The sequence below is a fragment of the Triturus cristatus genome, unplaced genomic scaffold, assembly GCF_964204655.1.
Source record: "Triturus cristatus unplaced genomic scaffold, aTriCri1.1 SCAFFOLD_230, whole genome shotgun sequence".
Lineage (NCBI taxonomy): Eukaryota > Metazoa > Chordata > Amphibia > Caudata > Salamandridae > Triturus > Triturus cristatus.
The window spans coordinates 338,055-361,291 of NW_028187659.1; positions in this window are offsets into that span (position 1 = coordinate 338,055).

Genomic DNA, 23,237 nt, shown 5'->3' on the forward strand with positions numbered 1-23,237 from the left:
CCCAAGCACAGCATAAATAACTGTGAGACCCCCTAACCTAGACCTGAACATGCTGTGCCATAGTGGAGCCCAAGCACAGCATAAAACACTGTGAGACCCCCTCACAGACACCTGAACCTGCTGTGCCATAGTGGAGTCCAAGCACATCATAAACCAACGTGAGACCCCCTACCCTAGACCTGAACCTGCTGTGCCATAGTGGAGCACAAGGTAAAACACTGTGAGACCCCCTAACCTAGACCTGAACCCGCTGTGCCATAGTGGAGCCCAAGCACAGCGTAACACACTGTGAGACCCCCTACCCTAGACCTGAACCTGCTGTGCCATACTGGAGCCCAAGCACAGCATAAAACATTGTGAGACCCCCTAACCTGGACCTGAACCCGCTGCGCCATAGTGGAGCCCAAGCACAGCATAAAACACTGTGAGACCCCCTAACCTAGACCTGAACCTGCTGCGCCATAGTGGAGCCCAAGCACAGCATAAAACACTGTGAGACCCCCTAACCTAGAACTGAACCTGCTGCGCCATAGTGGAGCCCAAGCACAGCATAAAACACTGTGAGACCCCCTAACCTAGACCTGAACCTGCTGCGCTATAGTGGAGCCCAAGCACAGCATAAAACACTGTGAGACCCCCTAACCTAGAACTGAACCTGCTGCGCCATAGTGGAGCCCAAGCACATCATAAAACACTGTGAGACCCCCTATCCTAGACCTGAACCTGCTGCGCCATAGTGGAGCCAAAGCACAGCATAAAACACTGTGAGACCCCCTAATCTAGAACTGAACCGGCTGTGCCATAGTGGAGCCCATTCACAACATAAATCACTGAGAGACCCCCTAACCTAGAACTGAACCTATTGTGCCATAGTGGAGCCCAAGCACAGCATAAAACCCTGTGAGACCCCCTAACCTAGATCGGAACCTGCGGTGCCATAGTGGAGCACAAGGTAAAACACTGCGAGACCCTCTAACCTAGACCTGATCCTGCTGCGCCATAGTGGAGCCCAAGCATAGCATAAATCACTGTGAGACCCCCTAACCTAGACCTGAACCTGCTGTGCCATAGTGGAGCCCAAGCACAGCGTAAAACCCTGCGAGACCCCCTAACCTAGACCCGAACCTCCTGTGCCATAGTGGAGCCCAAGCACAGCATAAAACACTATGAGATCCCCTAACCTAGACCTGAACCTGCTGTGCAATACTAGAACACAAGCACAAGATAAAACAATTTGAGACCCCCTAACCTAGACCTGAACATGCTGTGCCACAGTGGAGCCCAAGCACAGCAGTACACACTGTGAGACCCCCTAACCTAGAACTGAACCTGCTGTGCCACAGTGGAGCCCAAGCACAGCATAAAACATTGTGAGACCGCCTAACCTAGACCTGAACCTGCTGCGCCATAGTGGAGCCCAAGCACAGCATAAAACACTGTGAGACCCCCTAACCTAGAACTGAACCTGCTGCGCCATAGTGGAGCCCAAGCACATCATAAAACACTGTGATACCCCCTAACCTAGACCTGAACCTGTTGCGCCATAGTGGAGCCAAAGCACAGCATAAAACACTGTGAGACCCCCTAATCTAGAACTGAACCGGCTGTGCCATAGTGGAGCCCATTCACAACATAAATCACTGAGAGACCCCCTAACCTAGAACTGAACCTATTGTGCCATAGTGGAGCCCAAGCACAGCATAAAACCCTGTGAGACCCCCTAACCTAGACTGGAACCTGCCCTGCCATAGTGGAGCACAAGGTAAAACACTGCGAGACCCTCTAACCTAGACCTGATCCTGCTGCGCCATAGTGGAGCCCAAGCATAGCATAAAACACTGTGAGACCCCCTATCCTAGACCTGAACCTGCTGCGCCATAGTGGAGCCAAAGCACAGCATAAAACACTGTGAGACCCCCTAACCTAGACCTGAACCTGCTGTGCAATACTAGAACACAAGCACAAGATAAAACAATTTGAGACCCCCTAACCTAGACCTGAACATGCTGTGCCACAGTGGAGCCCAAGCACAGCAGTACACACTGTGAGACCCCCTAACCTAGAACTGAACCTGCTGTGCCACAGTGGAGCCCAAGCACAGCATAAAACATTGTGAGACCCCCTAACCTAGAACTGAACCTGCTGCGCCTTAGTGGAGCCCAAGCACATCATAAAACACTGTGAGACCCCCTATCCTAGACCTGAACCTGCTGCGCCATAGTGGAGCCAAAGCACAGCATAAAACACTGTGAGACCCCCTAATCTAGAACTGAACCGGCTGTGCCATAGTGGAGCCCAAGCACAGCATAAAACCCTGTGAGACCCCCTAACCTAGATCGGAACCTGCGGTGCCATAGTGGAGCACAAGGTAAAACACTGCGAGACCCTCTAACCTAGACCTGATCCTGCTGCGCCATAGTGGAGCCCAAGCATAGCATAAAACACTGTGAGACCCCCTATCCTAGACCTGAACCTGCTGCGCCATAGTGGAGCCAAAGCACAGCATAAAACACTGTGAGACCCCCTAACCTAGACCTGAACCTGCTGCGGCATAGTGGAGCCCAAGCACAGCATAAAACACTAACAGACCCCCTAACCTAAACCTGAACCTATTGTGCCATAGTGGAGCCCAAGCACAGCATAAAGCACTGTGAGACCCCCTAACCTAGACCTGAACCTGCTGTGCCATAGTGGAGCACAAGGTAAAACACTGCGAGACCCCCTAACCTAGACCTGAACCTGCTGTGCCATAGTGGAGCCCAAGCACAGCATATAACACTGTGAGACCCCCTAACCTAGACCTGAACCTGCTGTGCCATAGTGGAGCCCAAGCACAGCATAACACACTGTGAGACGCCCAACCTAGACCTATACCTGCTGTGCCATAGTGGAGCACAAGGTAAAACACTGCGAGACCCCCTAACCTAGACCTGAACCTGCTGTGCCATAGTGGAGCCCAAGCACAGCGTAAAACACTGCGAGACCCCCTAACCTAGACCTGAACCTGCTGTGCCATAGTGGAGCCCAAGCACAGCATAACACACTGTGTGACCCCCAACCTAGACCTATACCTGCTGTGCCATAGTGGAGCCCAAGCACAGCATAAATAACTGTGAGACCCCCTAACCTAGACCTGAACATGCTGTGCCATAGTGGAGCCCAAGCACAGCATAAAACACTGTGAGACCCCCTCACAGACACCTGAACCTGCTGTGCCATAGTGGAGTCCAAGCACATCATAAAACAACGTGAGACCCCCTACCCTAGACCTGAACCTGCTGTGCCATAGTGGAGCACAAGGTAAAACACTGTGAGACCCCCTAACCTAGACCTGAACCCGCTGTGCCATAGTGGAGCCCAAGCACAGCGTAACACACTGTGAGACCCCCTACCCTAGACCTGAACCTGCTGTGCCATACTGGAGCCCAAGCACAGCATAAAACATTGTGAGACCCCCTAACCTGGACCTGAACCCGCTGCGCCATAGTGGAGCCCAAGCACAGCATAAAACACTGTGAGACCCCCTAACCTAGACCTGAACCTGCTGCGCCATAGTGGAGCCCAAGCACAGCATAAAACACTGTGAGACCCCCTAACCTAGAACTGAACCTGCTGCGCCATAGTGGAGCCCAAGCACAGCATAAAACACTGTGAGACCCCCTAACCTAGACCTGAACCTGCTGCGCTATAGTGGAGCCCAAGCACAGCATAAAACACTGTGAGACCCCCTAACCTAGAACTGAACCTGCTGCGCCATAGTGGAGCCCAAGCACATCATAAAACACTGTGAGACCCCCTATCCTAGACCTGAACCTGCTGCGCCATAGTGGAGCCAAAGCACAGCATAAAACACTGTGAGACCCCCTAATCTAGAACTGAACCGGCTGTGCCATAGTGGAGCCCATTCACAACATAAATCACTGAGAGACCCCCTAACCTAGAACTGAACCTATTGTGCCATAGTGGAGCCCAAGCACAGCATAAAACCCTGTGAGACCCCCTAACCTAGATCGGAACCTGCGGTGCCATAGTGGAGCACAAGGTAAAACACTGCGAGACCCTCTAACCTAGACCTGATCCTGCTGCGCCATAGTGGAGCCCAAGCATAGCATAAATCACTGTGAGACCCCCTAACCTAGACCTGAACCTGCTGTGCCATAGTGGAGCCCAAGCACAGCGTAAAACCCTGCGAGACCCCCTAACCTAGACCCGAACCTCCTGTGCCATAGTGGAGCCCAAGCACAGCATAAAACACTGTGAGATCCCCTAACCTAGACCTGAACCTGCTGTGCAATACTAGAACACAAGCACAAGATAAAACAATTTGAGACCTCTTAACCTAGACCTGACCTTGCTGTGCCATAGTGGAGACGAAGCACAGCATAAAACACTGTGAGACGCCCTAACCCAGACCTGAACCTTCTGTTCCATAGTGGAGCCCAAGCACAAGGCAAAACACTGTGAGACCCCCTAACCTAGACCTGAACCTGCTGTGCCACAGTGGAGCCCAAGCACAGCATAAACATTGTGAGACCCCCTAACCTAGACCTGAACATGCTGTGCCACAGTGGAGCCCAAGCACAGCAGTACACACTGTGAGACCCCCTAACCTAGAAATGAACCTGCTGTGCCACAGTGGAGCCCAAGCACAGCATAAAACATTGTGAGACCCCCTAACCTAGACCTGAACCTGCTGCGCCATAGTGGAGCCCAAGCACAGCATAAAACACTGTGAGACCCCCTAACCTAGAACTGAACCTGCTGCGCCATAGTGGAGCCCAAGCACATCATAAAACACTGTGATACCCCCTAACCTAGACCTGAACCTGCTGCGCCATAGTGGAGCCAAAGCACAGCATAAAACACTGTGAGACCCCCTAATCTAGAACTGAACCGGCTGTGCCATAGTGGAGCCCATTCACAACATAAATCACTGAGAGACCCCCTAACATAGAACTGAACCTATTGTGCCATAGTGGAGCCCAAGCACAGCATAAAACCCTGTGAGACCCCCTAACCTAGACTGGAACCTGCCGTGCCATAGTGGAGCACAAGGTAAAACACTGCGAGACCCTCTAACCTAGACCTGAACCTGCTGCGCGATAGTGGAGTCCAAGCACAGCATAAAACACTGTGAGGCCCTCTATCCTAGACCTGAACCTGCTGTGCCATATTGGAGCCCAAGCACAGCATAAAACACTGTGAGACTCCCTAACCTAGACCTGAACCTGCTGCGCCATAGTGGAGCCAAAGCACAGTATAAAACACTATGAGACGACCGAGCCTAGACCTGAAGCTGCTGCATGATAGTGGCGCCCAAGCACAGCATAAAACCCTGGGAGACCCCCTAACCTAGACCTGAACCTGCTGTGCCATAGTGGAGCACAAGGTAAAACACTGTGAGACCCCCTAACCTAGACCTGAACCTGCTGTGCCATAGTGGAGCCCAAGCACGGCGTAAAACACTGTGAGACCCCCTACCCTAGACCTGAACCTGCTGTGTCATACTGGAGCCATAGCACAGCATAAAACACTGAGAGACCCCCTAACCTAGACCTGAACCTGCTGTGCCATAGTGGAGCCCAAGCACAGCATAAGACACAGAGAGACCCCCTAACCTAGACCTGAACCTGCTGCGCCATAGTGGAGCCCAAGCACAGCATAAAACACTGTGAGATCCCCTAACCTAGACCTGAACCTGCTGCTCCGTAGTGGAGCCCAAGCACAGCATAAAACACTGTGAGACCCCCAACCTAGACCTGAACCTGCTGCGCCATAGTGGAGCCCAAGCACAGCATAAAACACTGTGAGACCCCCTAACCTAGACCTGAACCTGCTGCGGCATAGTGGAGCCCAAGCACAGCATAAAACACTAACAGACCCCCTAACCTAAACCTGAACCTATTGTGCCATAGTGGAGCCCAAGCACAGCATAAAGCACTGTGAGACCCCCTAACCTAGACCTGAACCTGCTGTGCCATAGTGGAGCACAAGGTAAAACACTGCGAGACCCCCTAACCTAGACCTGAACCTGCTGTGCCATAGTGGAGCCCAAGCACAGCATAAAACACTGTGAGACCCCCTAACCTAGACCTGAACCTGCTGTGCCATAGTGGAGCCCAAGCACAGCATAACACACTGTGAGACGCCCAACCTAGACCTATACCTGCTGTGCCATAGTGGAGCACAAGGTAAAACACTGCGAGACCCCCTAACCTAGACCTGAACCTGCTGTGCCATAGTGGAGCCCAAGCACAGCGTAAAACACTGCGAGACCCCCTAACCTAGACCTGAACCTGCTGTGCCATAGTGGAGCCCAAGCACAGCATAACACACTGTGTGACCCCCAACCTAGACCTATACCTGCTGTGCCATAGTGGAGCCCAAGCACAGCATAAATAACTGTGAGACCCCCTAACCTAGACCTGAACATGCTGTGCCATAGTGGAGCCCAAGCACAGCATAAAACACTGTGAGACCCCCTCACAGACACCTGAACCTGCTGTGCCATAATGGAGTCCAAGCACATCATAAAACAACGTGAGAGCCCCTACCCTAGACCTGAACCTGCTGTGCCATAGTGGAGCACAAGGTAAAACACTATGAGACCCCCTAACCTAGACCTGAACCCGCTGTGCCATAGTGGAGCCCAAGCACAGCGTAACACACTGTGAGACCCCCTACCCTAGACCTGAACCTGCTGTGCCATACTGGAGCCCAAGCACAGCATAAAACATTGTGAGACCCCCTAACCTGGACCTGAACCCGCTGCGCCATAGTGGAGCCCAAGCACAGCATAAAACACTGTTAGACCCCCTAACCTAGACCTGAACCTGCTGCGCCATAGTGGAGCCCAAGCACAGCATAAAACACTGTGAGACCCCCTAACCTAGAACTGAACCTGCTGCGCCATAGTGGAGCCCAAGCACAGCATAAAACACTGTGAGACCCCCTAACCTAGACCTGAACCTGCTGCGCTATAGTGGAGCCCAAGCACAGCATAAAACACTGTGAGACCCCCTAACCTAGAACTGAACCTGCTGCGCCATAGTGGAGCCCAAGCACATCATAAAACACTGTGAGACCCCCTATCCTAGACCTGAACCTGCTGCGCCATAGTGGAGCCAAAGCACAGCATAAAACACTGTGAGACCCCCTAATCTAGAACTGAACCGGCTGTGCCATAGTGGAGCCCATTCACAACATAAATCACTGAGAGACCCCCTAACCTAGAACTGAACCTATTGTGCCATAGTGGAGCCCAAGCACAGCATAAAACCCTGTGAGACCCCCTAACCTAGATCGGAACCTGCGGTGCCATAGTGGAGCACAAGGTAAAACACTGCGAGACCCTCTAACCTAGACCTGATCCTGCTGCGCCATAGTGGAGCCCATGCATAGCATAAATCAGTGTGAGACCCCCTAACCTAGACCTGAACCTGCTGTGCCATAGTGGAGCCCAAGCACAGCGTAAAACCCTGCGAGACCCCCTAACCTAGACCCGAACCTCCTGTGCCATAGTGGAGCCCAAGCACAGCATAAAACACTGTGAGATCCCCTAACCTAGACCTGAACCTGCTGTGCAATACTAGAACACAAGCACAAGATAAAACAATTTGAGACCTCTTAACCTAGACCTGACCTTGCTGTGCCATAGTGGAGCCGAAGCACAGCATAAAACACTGTGAGACGCCCTAACCCAGACCTGAACCTTCTGTTCCATAGTGGAGTCCAAGCACAAGGCAAAACACTGTGAGACCCCCTAACCTAGACCTGAACCTGCTGTGCCACAGTGGAGCCCAAGCACAGCATAAAACATTGTGAGACCCCCTAACCTAGACCTGAACATGCTGTGCCACAGTGGAGCCCAAGCACAGCAGTACACACTGTGAGACCCCCTAACCTAGAACTGAACCTGCTGTGCCACAGTGGAGCCCAAGCACAGCATAAAACATTGTGAGACCCCCTAACCTAGACCTGAACCTGCTGCGCCATAGTGGAGCCCAAGCACAGCATAAAACACTGTGAGACCCCCTAACCTAGAACTGAACCTGCTGCGCCATAGTGGAGCCCAAGCACATCATAAAACACTGTGATACCCCCTAACCTAGACCTGAACCTGCTGCGCCATAGTGGAGCCAAAGCACAGCATAAAACACTGTGAGACCCCCTAATCTAGAACTGAACCGGCTGTGCCATAGTGGAGCCCATTCACAACATAAATCACTGAGAGACCCCCTAACATAGAACTGAACCTATTGTGCCATAGTGGAGCCCAAGCACAGCATAAAACCCTGTGAGACCCCCTAACCTAGACTGGAACCTGCCGTGCCATAGTGGAGCACAAGGTAAAACACTGCGAGACCCTCTAACCTAGACCTGAACCTGCTGCGCGATAGTGGAGTCCAAGCACAGCATAAAACACTGTGAGGCCCTCTATCCTAGACCTGAACCTGCTGTGCCATATTGGAGCCCAAGCACAGCATAAAACACTGTGAGACTCCCTAACCTAGACCTGAACCTGCTGCGCCATAGTGGAGCCAAAGCACAGTATAAAACACTATGAGACGACCGAGCCTAGACCTGAAGCTGCTGCACGATAGTGGAGCCCAAGCACAGCATAAAACCCTGGGAGACCCCCTAACCTAGACCTGAACCTGCTGTGCCATAGTGGAGCACAAGGTAAAACACTGTGAGACCCCCTAACCTAGACCTGAACCTGCTGTGCCATAGTGGAGCCCAAGCACGGCGTAAAACACTGTGAGACCCCCTACCCTAGACCTGAACCTGCTGTGTCATACTGGAGCCAAAGCACAGCATAAAACACTGAGAGACCCCCTAACCTAGACCTGAACCTACTGTGCCATAGTGGAGCCCAAGCACAGCATAAGACACAGAGAGACCCCCTAACCTAGACCTGAACCTGCTGCGCCATAGTGGAGCCCAAGCACAGCATAAAACACTGTGAGATCCCCTAACCTAGACCTGAACCTGCTGCTCCGTAGTGGAGCCCAAGCACAGCATAAAACACTGTGAGACCCCCAACCTAGACCTGAACCTGCTGCGCCATAGTGGAGCCCAAGCACAGCATAAAACACTGTGAGACCCCCTAACCTGGACTGGAACCTGCCGTGCCATAGTGGAGCACAAGGTAAAACACTGCGAGACCCTCTAACCTAGACCTGAACCTGCTGCGCGATAGTGGAGTCCAAGCACAGCATAAAACACTGTGAGGCCCTCTATCCTAGACCTGAACCTGCTGTGCCATAGTGGAGCCCAAGCACAGCATAAAACACTGTGAGACCCCCTCACAGACACCTGAACCTGCTGTGCCATAGTGGAGTCCAAGCACATCATAAAACAACGTGAGACCCCCTACCCTAGACCTGAACCTGCTGTGCCATAGTGGTGCACAAGGTAAAACACTGTGAGACCCCCTAACCTAGACCTGAACCCGCTGTGCCATAGTGGAGCCCAAGCACAGCGTAACACACTGTGAGACCCCCTACCCTAGACCTGAACCTGCTGTGCCATACTGGAGCCCAAGCACAGCATAAAACATTGTGAGACCCCCTAACCTGGACCTGAACCCGCTGCGCCATAGTGGAGCCCAAGCACAGCATAAAACACTGTGAGACCCCCTAACCTAGACCTGAACCTGCTGCGCCATAGTGGAGCCCAAGCACAGCATAAAACACTGTGAGACCCCCTAACCTAGAACTGAACCTGCTGCGCCATAGTGGAGCCCAAGCACAGCATAAAACACTGTGAGACCCCCTAACCTAGACCTGAACCTGCTGCGCTATAGTGGAGCCCAAGCACAGCATAAAACACTGTGAGACCCCCTAACCTAGAACTGAACCTGCTGCGCCATAGTGGAGCCCAAGCACATCATAAAACACTGTGAGACCCCCTATCCTAGACCTGAACCTGCTGCGCCATAGTGGAGCCAAAGCACAGGATAAAACACTGTGAGACCCCCTAATCTAGAACTGAACCGGCTGTGCCATAGTGGAGCCCATTCACAACATAAATCACTGAGAGACCCCCTAACCTAGAACTGAACCTATTGTGCCATAGTGGAGCCCAAGCACAGCATAAAACCCTGTGAGACCCCCTAACCTAGATCGGAACCTGCGGTGCCATAGTGGAGCACAAGGTAAAACACTGCGAGACCCTCTAACCTAGACCTGATCCTGCTGCGCCATAGTGGAGCCCAAGCATAGCATAAATCACTGTGAGACCCCCTAACCTAGACCTGAACCTGCTGTGCCATAGTGGAGCCCAAGCACAGCGTAAAACACTGCGAGACCCCCTAACCTAGACCCGAACCTCCTGTGCCATAGTGGAGCCCAAGCACAGCATAAAACACTGTGAGATCCCCTAACCTAGACCTGAAGCTGCTGTGCAATACTAGAACACAAGCACAAGATAAAACAATTTGAGACCTCTTAACCTAGACCTGACCTTGCTGTGCCATAGTGGAGCCGAAGCACAGCATAAAACACTGTGAGACGCCCTAACCCAGACCTGAACCTTCTGTTCCATAGTGGAGCCCAAGCACAAGGCAAAACACTGTGAGACCCCCTAACCTAGACCTGAACCTGCTGTGCCACAGTGGAGCCCAAGCACAGCATAAAACATTGTGAGACCCCCTAACCTAGACCTGAACATGCTGTGCCACAGTGGAGCCCAAGCACAGCAGTACACACTGTGAGACCCCCTAACCTAGAACTGAACCTGCTGTGCCACAGTGGAGCCCAAGCACAGCATAAAACATTGTGAGACCCCCTAACCTAGACCTGAACCTGCTGCGCCATAGTGGAGCCCAAGCACAGCATAAAACACTGTGAGACCCCCTAACCTAGAACTGAACCTGCTGCGCCATAGTGGAGCCCAAGCACATCATAAAACACTGTGATACCCCCTAACCTAGACCTGAACCTGCTGCGCCATAGTGGAGCCAAAGCACAGCATAAAACACTGTGAGACCCCCTAATCTAGAACTGAACCGGCTGTGCCATAGTGGAGCCCATTCACAACATAAATCACTGAGAGACCCCCTAACATAGAACTGAACCTATTGTGCCATAGTGGAGCCCAAGCACAGCATAAAACCCTGTGAGACCCCCTAACCTAGACTGGAACCTGCCGTGCCATAGTGGAGCACAAGGTAAAACACTGCGAGACCCTCTAACCTAGACCTGAACCTGCTGCGCGATAGTGGAGTCCAAGCACAGCATAAAACACTGTGAGGCCCTCTATCCTAGACCTGAACCTGCTGTGCCATATTGGAGCCCAAGCACAGTTAAAAACACTGTGAGACTCCCTAACCTAGACCTGAACCTGCTGCGCCATAGTGGAGCCAAAGCACAGTATAAAACACTATGAGACGACCGAGCCTAGACCTGAAGCTGCTGCACGATAGTGGAGCCCAAGCACAGCATAAAACCCTGGGAGACCCCCTAACCTAGACCTGAACCTGCTGTGCCATAGTGGAGCACAAGGTAAAACACTGTGAGACCCCCTAACCTAGACCTGAACCTGCTGTGCCATAGTGGAGCCCAAGCACGGCGTAAAACACTGTGAGACCCCCTACCCTAGACCTGAACCTGCTGTGTCATACTGGAGCCAAAGCACAGCATAAAACACTGAGAGACCCCCTAACCTAGACCTGAACCTGCTGTGCCATAGTGGAGCCCAAGCACAGCATAAGACACAGAGAGACCCCCTAACCTAGACCTGAACCTGCTGCGCCATAGTGGAGCCCAAGCACAGCATAAAACACTGTGAGATCCTCTAACCTAGACCTGAACCTGCTGCTCCGTAGTGGAGCCCAAGCACAGCATAAAACACTGTGAGACCCCCAACCTAGACCTGAACCTGCTGCGCCATAGTGGAGCCCAAGCACAGCATAAAACACTGTGAGACCCCCTAACCTAGACCTGAACCTGCTGCGGCATCGTGGAGCCCAAGCACAGCATAAAACACTAACAGACCCCCTAACCTAAACCTGAACCTATTGTGCCATAGTGGAGCCCAAGCACAGCATAACGCACTGTGAGACCCCCTAACCTAGACCTGAACCTGCTGTGCCATAGTGGAGCACAAGGTAAAACACTGCGAGACCCCCTAACCTAGACCTGAACCTGCTGTGCCATAGTGGAGCCCAAGCACAGCATAAAACACTGTGAGACCCCCTAACCTAGACCTGAACCTGCTGTGCCATAGTGGAGCCCAAGCACAGCATAACACACTGTGAGACGCCCAACCTAGACCTATACCTGCTGTGCCATAGTGGAGCACAAGGTAAAACACTGCGAGACCCCCTAACCTAGACCTGAACCTGCTGTGCCATAGTGGAGCCCAAGCACAGCGTAAAACACTGCGAGACCCCCTAACCTAGACCTGAACCTGCTGTGCCATAGTGGAGCCCAAGCACAGCATAACACACTGTGTGACCCCCAACCTAGACCTATACCTGCTGTGCCATAGTGGAGCCCAAGCACAGCATAAATAACTGTGAGACCCCCTAACCTAGACCTGAACATGCTGTGCCATAGTGGAGCCCAAGCACAGCATAAAACACTGTGAGACCCCCTCACAGACACCTGAACCTGCTGTGCCATAGTGGAGTCCAAGCACATCATAAAACAACGTGAGACCCCCTACCCTAGACCTGAACCTGCTGTGCCATAGTGGAGCACAAGGTAAAACACTGTGAGACCCCCTAACCTAGACCTGAACCCGCTGTGCCATAGTGGAGCCCAAGCACAGCGTAACACACTGTGAGACCCCCTACCCTAGACCTGAACCTGCTATGCCATTCTGGAGCCCAAGCACAGCATAAAACATTGTGAGACCCCCTAACCTGGACCTGAACCCGCTGCGCCATAGTGGAGCCCAAGCACAGCATAAAACACTGTGAGACCCCCTAACCTAGACCTGAACCTGCTGCGCCATAGTGGAGCCCAAGCACAGCATAAAACACTGTGAGACCCCCTAACCTAGAACTGAACCTGCTGCGCCATAGTGGAGCCCAAGCACAGCATAAAACACTGTGAGACCCCCTAACCTAGACCTGAACCTGCTGCGCTATAGTGGAGCCCAAGCACAGCATAAAACACTGTGAGACCCCCTAACCTAGAACTGAACCTGCTGCGCCATAGTGGAGCCCAAGCACATCATAAAACACTGTGAGACCCCCTATCCTAGACCTGAACCTGCTGCGCCATAGTGGAGCCAAAGCACAGCATAAAACACTGTGAGACCCCCTAATCTAGAACTGAACCGGCTGTGCCATAGTGGACCCCATTCACAACATAAATCACTGAGAGACCCCCTAACCTAGAACTGAACCTATTGTGCCATAGTGGAGCCCAAGCACAGCATAAAACCCTGTGAGACCCCCTAACCTAGATCGGAACCTGCGGTGCATAGTGGAGCACAAGGTAAAACACTGCGAGACCCTCTAACCTAGACCTGATCCTGCTGCGCCATAGTGGAGCCCATGCATAGCATAAATCAGTGTGAGACCCCCTAACCTAGACCTGAACCTGCTGTGCCATAGTGGAGCCCAAGCACAGCGTAAAACCCTGCGAGACCCCCTAACCTAGACCCGAACCTCCTGTGCCATAGTGGAGCCCAAGCACAGCATAAAACACTGTGAGATCCCCTAACCTAGACCTGAACCTGCTGTGCAATACTAGAACACAAGCACAAGATAAAACAATTTGAGACCTCTTAACCTAGACCTGACCTTGCTGTGCCATAGTGGAGCCGAAGCACAGCATAAAACACTGTGAGACGCCCTAACCCAGACCTGAACCTTCTGTTCCATAGTGGAGTCCAAGCACAAGGCAAAACACTGTGAGACCCCCTAACCTAGACCTGAACCTGCTGTGCCACAGTGGAGCCCAAGCACAGCATAAAACATTGTGAGACCCCCTAACCTAGACCTGAACATGCTGTGCCACAGTGGAGCCCAAGCACAGCAGTACACACTGTGAGACCCCCTAACCTAGAACTGAACCTGCTGTGCCACAGTGGAGCCCAAGCACAGCATAAAACATTGTGAGACCCCCTAACCTAGACCTGAACCTGCTGCGCCATAGTGGAGCCCAAGCACAGCATAAAACACTGTGAGACCCCCTAACCTAGAACTGAACCTGCTGCGCCATAGTGGAGCCCAAGCACATCATAAAACACTGTGATACCCCCTAACCTAGACCTGAACCTGCTGCGCCATAGTGGAGCCAAAGCACAGCATAAAACACTGTGAGACCCCCTAATCTAGAACTGAACCGGCTGTGCCATAGTGGAGCCCATTCACAACATAAATCACTGAGAGACCCCCTAACATAGAACTGAACCTATTGTGCCATAGTGGAGCCCAAGCACAGCATAAAACCCTGTGAGACCCCCTAACCTAGACTGGAACCTGCCGTGCCATAGTGGAGCACAAGGTAAAACACTGCGAGACCCTCTAACCTAGACCTGAACCTGCTGCGCGATAGTGGAGTCCAAGCACAGCATAAAACACTGTGAGGCCCTCTATCCTAGACCTGAACCTGCTGTGCCATATTGGAGCCCAAGCACAGCATAAAACACTGTGAGACTCCCTAACCTAGACCTGAACCTGCTGCGCCATAGTGGAGCCAAAGCACAGTATAAAACACTATGAGACGACCGAGCCTAGACCTGAAGCTGCTGCACGATAGTGGAGCCCAAGCACAGCATAAAACCCTGGGAGACCCCCTAACCTAGACCTGAACCTGCTGTGCCATAGTGGAGCACAAGGTAAAACACTGTGAGACCCCCTAACCTAGACCTGAACCTGCTGTGCCATAGTGGAGCCCAAGCACGGCGTAAAACACTGTGAGACCCCCTACCCTAGACCTGAACCTGCTGTGTCATACTGGAGCCAAAGCACAGCATAAAACACTGAGAGACCCCCTAACCTAGACCTGAACCTACTGTGCCATAGTGGAGCCCAAGCACAGCATAAGACACAGAGAGACCCCCTAACCTAGACCTGAACCTGCTGCGCCATAGTGGAGCCCAAGCACAGCATAAAACACTGTGAGATCCCCTAACCTAGACCTGAACCTGCTGCTCCGTAGTGGAGCCCAAGCACAGCATAAAACACTGTGAGACCCCCAACCTAGACCTGAACCTGCTGCGCCATAGTGGAGCCCAAGCACAGCATAAAACACTGTGAGACCCCCTAACCTGGACTGGAACCTGCCGTGCCATAGTGGAGCACAAGGTAAAACACTGCGAGACCCTCTAACCTAGACCTGAACCTGCTGCGCGATAGTGGAGTCCAAGCACAGCATAAAACACTGTGAGGCCCTCTATCCTAGACCTGAACCTGCTGTGCCATAGTGGAGCCCAAGCACAGCATAAAACACTGTGAGACCCCCTCACAGACACCTGAACCTGCTGTGCCATAGTGGAGTCCAAGCACATCATAAAACAACGTGAGACCCCCTACCCTAGACCTGAACCTGCTGTGCCATAGTGGTGCACAAGGTAAAACACTGTGAGACCCCCTAACCTAGACCTGAACCCGCTGTGCCATAGTGGAGCCCAAGCACAGCGTAACACACTGTGAGACCCCCTACCCTAGACCTGAACCTGCTGTGCCATACTGGAGCCCAAGCACAGCATAAAACATTGTGAGACCCCCTAACCTGGACCTGAACCCGCTGCGCCATAGTGGAGCCCAAGCACAGCATAAAACACTGTGAGACCCCCTAACCTAGACCTGAACCTGCTGCGCCATAGTGGAGCCCAAGCACAGCATAAAACACTGTGAGACCCCCTAACCTAGAACTGAACCTGCTGCGCCATAGTGGAGCCCAAGCACAGCATAAAACACTGTGAGACCCCCTAACCTAGACCTGAACCTGCTGCGCTATAGTGGAGCCCAAGCACAGCATAAAACACTGTGAGACCCCCTAACCTAGAACTGAACCTGCTGCGCCATAGTGGAGCCCAAGCACATCATAAAACACTGTGAGACCCCCTATCCTAGACCTGAACCTGCTGCGCCATAGTGGAGCCAAAGCACAGGATAAAACACTGTGAGACCCCCTAATCTAGAACTGAACCGGCTGTGCCATAGTGGAGCCCATTCACAACATAAATCACTGAGAGACCCCCTAACCTAGAACTGAACCTATTGTGCCATAGTGGAGCCCAAGCACAGCATAAAACCCTGTGAGACCCCCTAACCTAGATCGGAACCTGCGGTGCCATAGTGGAGCACAAGGTAAAACACTGCGAGACCCTCTAACCTAGACCTGATCCTGCTGCGCCATAGTGGAGCCCAAGCATAGCATAAATCACTGTGAGACCCCCTAACCTAGACCTGAACCTGCTGTGCCATAGTGGAGCCCAAGCACAGCGTAAAACACTGCGAGACCCCCTAACCTAGACCCGAACCTCCTGTGCCATAGTGGAGCCCAAGCACAGCATAAAACACTGTGAGATCCCCTAACCTAGACCTGAAGCTGCTGTGCAATACTAGAACACAAGCACAAGATAAAACAATTTGAGACCTCTTAACCTAGACCTGACCTTGCTGTGCCATAGTGGAGCCGAAGCACAGCATAAAACACTGTGAGACGCCCTAACCCAGACCTGAACCTTCTGTTCCATAGTGGAGCCCAAGCACAAGGCAAAACACTGTGAGACCCCCTAACCTAGACCTGAACCTGCTGTGCCACAGTGGAGCCCAAGCACAGCATAAAACATTGTGAGACCCCCTAACCTAGACCTGAACATGCTGTGCCACAGTGGAGCCCAAGCACAGCAGTACACACTGTGAGACCCCCTAACCTAGAACTGAACCTGCTGTGCCACAGTGGAGCCCAAGCACAGCATAAAACATTGTGAGACCCCCTAACCTAGACCTGAACCTGCTGCGCCATAGTGGAGCCCAAGCACAGCATAAAACACTGTGAGACCCCCTAACCTAGAACTGAACCTGCTGCGCCATAGTGGAGCCCAAGCACATCATAAAACACTGTGATACCCCCTAACCTAGACCTGAACCTGCTGCGCCATAGTGGAGCCAAAGCACAGCATAAAACACTGTGAGACCCCCTAATCTAGAACTGAACCGGCTGTGCCATAGTGGAGCCCATTCACAACATAAATCACTGAGAGACCCCCTAACATAGAACTGAACCTATTGTGCCATAGTGGAGCCCAAGCACAGCATAAAACCCTGTGAGACCCCCTAACCTAGACTGGAACCTGCCGTGCCATAGTGGAGCACAAGGTAAAACACTGCGAGACCCTCTAACCTAGACCTGAACCTGCTGCGCGATAGTGGAGTCCAAGCACAGCATAAAACACTGTGAGGCCCTCTATCCTAGACCTGAACCTGCTGTGCCATATTGGAGCCCAAGCACAGTTAAAAACACTGTGAGACTCCCTAACCTAGACCTGAACCTGCTGCGCCATAGTGGAGCCAAAGCACAGTATAAAACACTATGAGACGACCGAGCCTAGACCTGAAGCTGCTGCACGATAGTGGAGCCCAAGCACAGCATAAAACCCTGGGAGACCCCCTAACCTAGACCTGAACCTGCTGTGCCATAGTGGAGCACAAGGTAAAACACTGTGAGACCCCCTAACCTAGACCTGAACCTGCTGTGCCATAGTGGAGCCCAAGCACGGCGTAAAACACTGTGAGACCCCCTACCCTAGACCTGAACCTGCTGTGTCATACTGGAGCCAAAGCACAGCATAAAACACTGAGAGACCCCCTAACCTAGACCTGAACCTGCTGTGCCATAGTGGAGCCCAAGCACAGCATAAGACACAGAGAGACCCCCTAACCTAGACCTGAACCTGCTGCGCCATAGTGGAGCCCAAGCACAGCATAAAACACTGTGAGATCCTCTAACCTAGACCTGAACCTGCTGCTCCGTAGTGGAGCCCAAGCACAGCATAAAACACTGTGAGACCCCCAACCTAGACCTGAACCTGCTGCGCCATAGTGGAGCCCAAGCACAGCATAAAACACTGTGAGACCCCCTAACCTAGACCTGAACCTGCTGCGGCATAGTGGAGCCCAAGCACAGCATAAAACACTAACAGACCCCCTAACCTAAACCTGAACCTATTGTGCCATAGTGGAGCCCAAGCACAGCATAAAGCACTGTGAGACCCCCTAACCTAGACCTGAACCTGCTGTGCCATAGTGGAGCACAAGGTAAAACACTGCGAGACCCCCTAACCTAGACCTGCACCTGCTGTGCCATAGTGGAGCCCAAGCACAGCATAAAACACTGTGAAACCCCCTAACCTAGACCTGAACCTGCTGTGCCATAGTGGAGCCCAAGCACAGCATAACACACTGTGAGACGCCCAACCTAGACCTATACCTGCTGTGCCATAGTGGAGCACAAGGTAAAACACTGCGAGACCCCCTAACCTAGACCTGAACCTGCTGTGCCATAGTGGAGCCCAAGCACAGCGTAAAACACTGCGAGACCCCCTAACCTAGACCTGAACCTGCTGTGCCATAGTGGAGCCCAAGCACAGCATAACACACTGTGTGACCCCCAACCTAGACCTATACCTGCTGTGCCATAGTGGAGCCCAAGCACAGCATAAATAACTGTGAGACCCCCTAACCTAGACCTGAACATGCTGTGCCATAGTGGAGCCCAAGCACAGCATAAAACACTGTGAGACCCCCTCACAGACACCTGAACCTGCTGTGCCATAGTGGAGTCCAAGCACATCATAAAACAACGTGAGACCCCCTACCCTAGACCTGAACCTGCTGTGCCATAGTGGAGCACAAGGTAAAACACTGTGAGACCCCCTAACCTAGACCTGAACCCGCTGTGCCATAGTGGAGCCCAAGCACAGCGTAACACACTGTGAGACCCCCTACCCTAGACCTGAACCTGCTATGCCATACTGGAGCCCAAGCACAGCATAAAACATTGTGAGACCCCCTAACCTGGACCTGAACCCGCTGCGCCATAGTGGAGCCCAAGCACAGCATAAAACACTGTGAGACCCCCTAACCTAGACCTGAACCTGCTGCGCCATAGTGGAGCCCAAGCACAGCATAAAACACTGTGAGACCCCCTAACCTAGAACTGAACCTGCTGCGCCATAGTGGAGCCCAAGCACAGCATAAAACACTGTGAGACCCCCTAACCTAGACCTGAACCTGCTGCGCTATAGTGGAGCCCAAGCACAGCATAAAACACTGTGAGACCCCCTAACCTAGAACTGAACCTGCTGCGCCATAGTGGAGCCCAAGCACATCATAAAACACTGTGAGACCCCCTATCCTAGACCTGAACCTGCTGCGCCATAGTGGAGCCAAAGCACAGCATAAAACACTGTGAGACCCCCTAATCTAGAACTGAACCGGCTGTGCCATAGTGGAGCCCATTCACAACATAAATCACTGAGAGACCCCCTAACCTAGAACTGAACCTATTGTGCCATAGTGGAGCCCAAGCACAGCATAAAACCCTGTGAGACCCCCTAACCTAGATCGGAACCTGCGGTGCCATAGTGGAGCACAAGGTAAAACACTGCGAGACCCTCTAACCTAGACCTGATCCTGCTGCGCCATAGTGGAGCCCAAGCATAGCATAAATCACTGTGAGACCCCCTAACCTAGACCTGAACCTGCTGTGCCATAGTGGAGCCCAAGCACAGCGTAAAACCCTGCGAGACCCCCTAACCTAGACCCGAACCTCCTGTGCCATAGTGGAGCCCAAGCACAGCATAAAACACTGTGAGATCCCCTAACCTAGACCTGAACCTGCTGTGCAATACTAGAACACAAGCACAAGATAAAACAATTTGAGACCTCTTAACCTAGACCTGACCTTGCTGTGCCATAGTGGAGACGAAGCACAGCATAAAACACTGTGAGATGCCCTAACCCAGACCTGAACCTTCTGTTCCATAGTGGAGCCCAAGCACAAGGCAAAACACTGTGAGACCCCCTAACCTAGACCTGAACCTGCTGTGCCACAGTGGAGCCCAAGCACAGCATAAACATTGTGAGACCCCCTAACCTAGACCTGAACATGCTGTGCCACAGTGGAGCCCAAGCACAGCAGTACACACTGTGAGACCCCCTAACCTAGAACTGAACCTGCTGTGCCACAGTGGAGCCCAAGCACAGCATAAAACATTGTGAGACCCCCTAACCTAGACCTGAACCTGCTGCGCCATAGTGGAGCCCAATTACAGCATAAAACACTGTGAGACCCCCTAACCTAGAACTGAACCTGCTGCGCCATAGTGGAGCCCAAGCACATCATAAAACACTGTGATACCCCCTAACCTAGACCTGAACCTGCTGCGCCATAGTGGAGCCAAAGCACAGCATAAAACACTGTGAGACCCCCTAATCTAGAACTGAACCGGCTGTGCCATAGTGGAGCCCATTCACAACATAAATCACTGAGAGACCCCCTAACATAGAACTGAACCTATTGTGCCATAGTGGAGCCCAAGCACAGCATAAAACCCTGTGAGACCCCCTAACCTAGACTGGAACCTGCCGTGCCATAGTGGAGCACAAGGTAAAACACTGCGAGACCCTCTAACCTAGACCTGAACCTGCTGCGCGATAGTGGAGTCCAAGCACAGCATAAAACACTGTGAGGCCCTCTATCCTAGACCTGAACCTGCTGTGCCATATTGGAGCCCAAGCACAGCATAAAACACTGTGAGACTCCCTAACCTAGACCTGAACCTGCTGCGCCATAGTGGAGCCAAAGCACAGTATAAAACACTATGAGACGACCGAGCCTAGACCTGAAGCTGCTGCACGATAGTGGCGCCCAAGCACAGCATAAAACCCTGGGAGACCCCCTAACCGGGACCTGAACCTGCTGTGCCATAGTGGAGCACAAGGTAAAACACTGTGAGACCCCCTAACCTAGACCTGAACCTGCTGTGCCATAGTGGAGCCCAAGCACGGCGTAAAACACTGTGAGACCCCCTACCCTAGACCTGAACCTGCTGTGTCATACTGGAGCCAAAGCACAGCATAAAACACTGAGAGACCCCCTAACCTAGACCTGAACCTGCTGTGCCATAGTGGAGCCCAAGCACAGCATAAGACACAGAGAGACCCCCTAACCTAGACCTGAACCTGCTGCGCCATAGTGGAGCCCAAGCACAGCATAAAACACTGTGAGATCCCCTAACCTAGACCTGAACCTGCTGCTCCGTAGTGGAGCCCAAGCACAGCATAAAACACTGTGAGACCCCCAACCTAGACCTGAACCTGCTGCGCCATAGTGGAGCCCAAGCACAGCATAAAACACTGTGAGACCCCCTAACCTAGACCTGAACCTGCTGCGGCATAGTGGAGCCCAAGCACAGCATAAAACACTAACAGACCCCCTAACCTAAACCTGAACCTATTGTGCCATAGTGGAGCCCAAGCACAGCATAAAGCACTGTGAGACCCCCTAACCTAGACCTGAACCTGCTGTGCCATAGTGGAGCACAAGGTAAAACACTGCGAGACCCCCTAACCTAGACCTGAACCTGCTGTGCCATAGTGGAGCCCAAGCACAGCATAAAACACTGTGAGACCCCCTAACCTAGACCTGAACCTGCTGTGCCATAGTGGAGCCCAAGCACAGCATAACACACTGTGAGACGCCCAACCTAGACCTATACCTGCTGTGCCATAGTGGAGCACAAGGTAAAACACTGCGAGACCCCCTAACCTAGACCTGAACCTGCTGTGCCATAGTGGAGCCCAAGCACAGCGTAAAACACTGCGAGACCCCCTAACCTAGACCTGAACCTGCTGTGCCATAGTGGAGCCCAAGCACAGCATAACACACTGTGTGACCCCCAACCTAGACCTATACCTGCTGTGCCATAGTGGAGCCCAAGCACAGCATAAATAACTGTGAGACCCCCTAACCTAGACCTGAACATGCTGTGCCATAGTGGAGCACAAGGTAAAACACTGCGAGACCCCCTAACCTAGACCTGAACCTGCTGCGCCATAGTGGAGCCCAAGCACAGCATAAAACACTGTGAGACCCCCTAACCTAGACCTGAACCTGCTGCGCTATAGTGGAGCCCAAGCACAGCATAAAACACTGTGAGACCCCCTAACCTAGAACTGAACCTGCTGCGCCATAGTGGAGCCCAAGCACATCATAAAACACTGTGAGACCCCCTATCCTAGACCTGAACCTGCTGCGCCATAGTGGAGCCAAAGCACAGCATAAAACACTGTGAGACCCCCTAATCTAGAACTGAACCGGCTGTGCCATAGTGGAGCCCATTCACAACATAAATCACTGAGAGACCCCCTAACCTAGAACTGAACCTATTGTGCCATAGTGGAGCCCAAGCACAGCATAAAACCCTGTGAGACCCCCTAACCTAGATCGGAACCTGCGGTGCCATAGTGGAGCACAAGGTAAAACACTGCGAGACCCTCTAACCTAGACCTGATCCTGCTGCGCCATAGTGGAGCCCAAGCATAGCATAAATCACTGTGAGACCCCCTAACCTAGACCTGAACCTGCTGTGCCATAGTGGAGCCCAAGCACAGCGTAAAACCCTGCGAGACCCCCTAACCTAGACCCGAACCTCCTGTGCCATAGTGGAGCCCAAGCACAGCATAAAACACTGTGAGATCCCCTAACCTAGACCTGAACCTGCTGTGCAATACTAGAACACAAGCACAAGATAAAACAATTTGAGACCTCTTAACCTAGACCTGACCTTGCTGTGCCATAGTGGAGCCGAAGTACAGCATAAAACACTGTGAGACGCCCTAACCCAGACCTGAACCTTCTGTTCCATAGTGGAGCCCAAGCACAAGGCAAAACACTGTGAGACCCCCTAACCTAGACCTGAACCTGCTGTGCCACAGTGGAGCCCAAGCACAGCATAAAACATTGTGAGACCCCCTAACCTAGACCTGAACATGCTGTGCCACAGTGGAGCCCAAGCACAGCAGTACACACTGTGAGACCCCCTAACCTAGAACTGAACCTGCTGTGCCACAGTGGAGCCCAAGCACAGCATAAAACATTGTGAGACCCCCTAACCTAGACCTGAACCTGCTGCGCCATAGTGGAGCCCAAGCACAGCATAAAACACTGTGAGACCCCCTAACCTAGAACTGAACCTGCTGCGCCATAGTGGAGCCCAAGCACATCATAAAACACTGTGATACCCCCTAACCTAGACCTGAA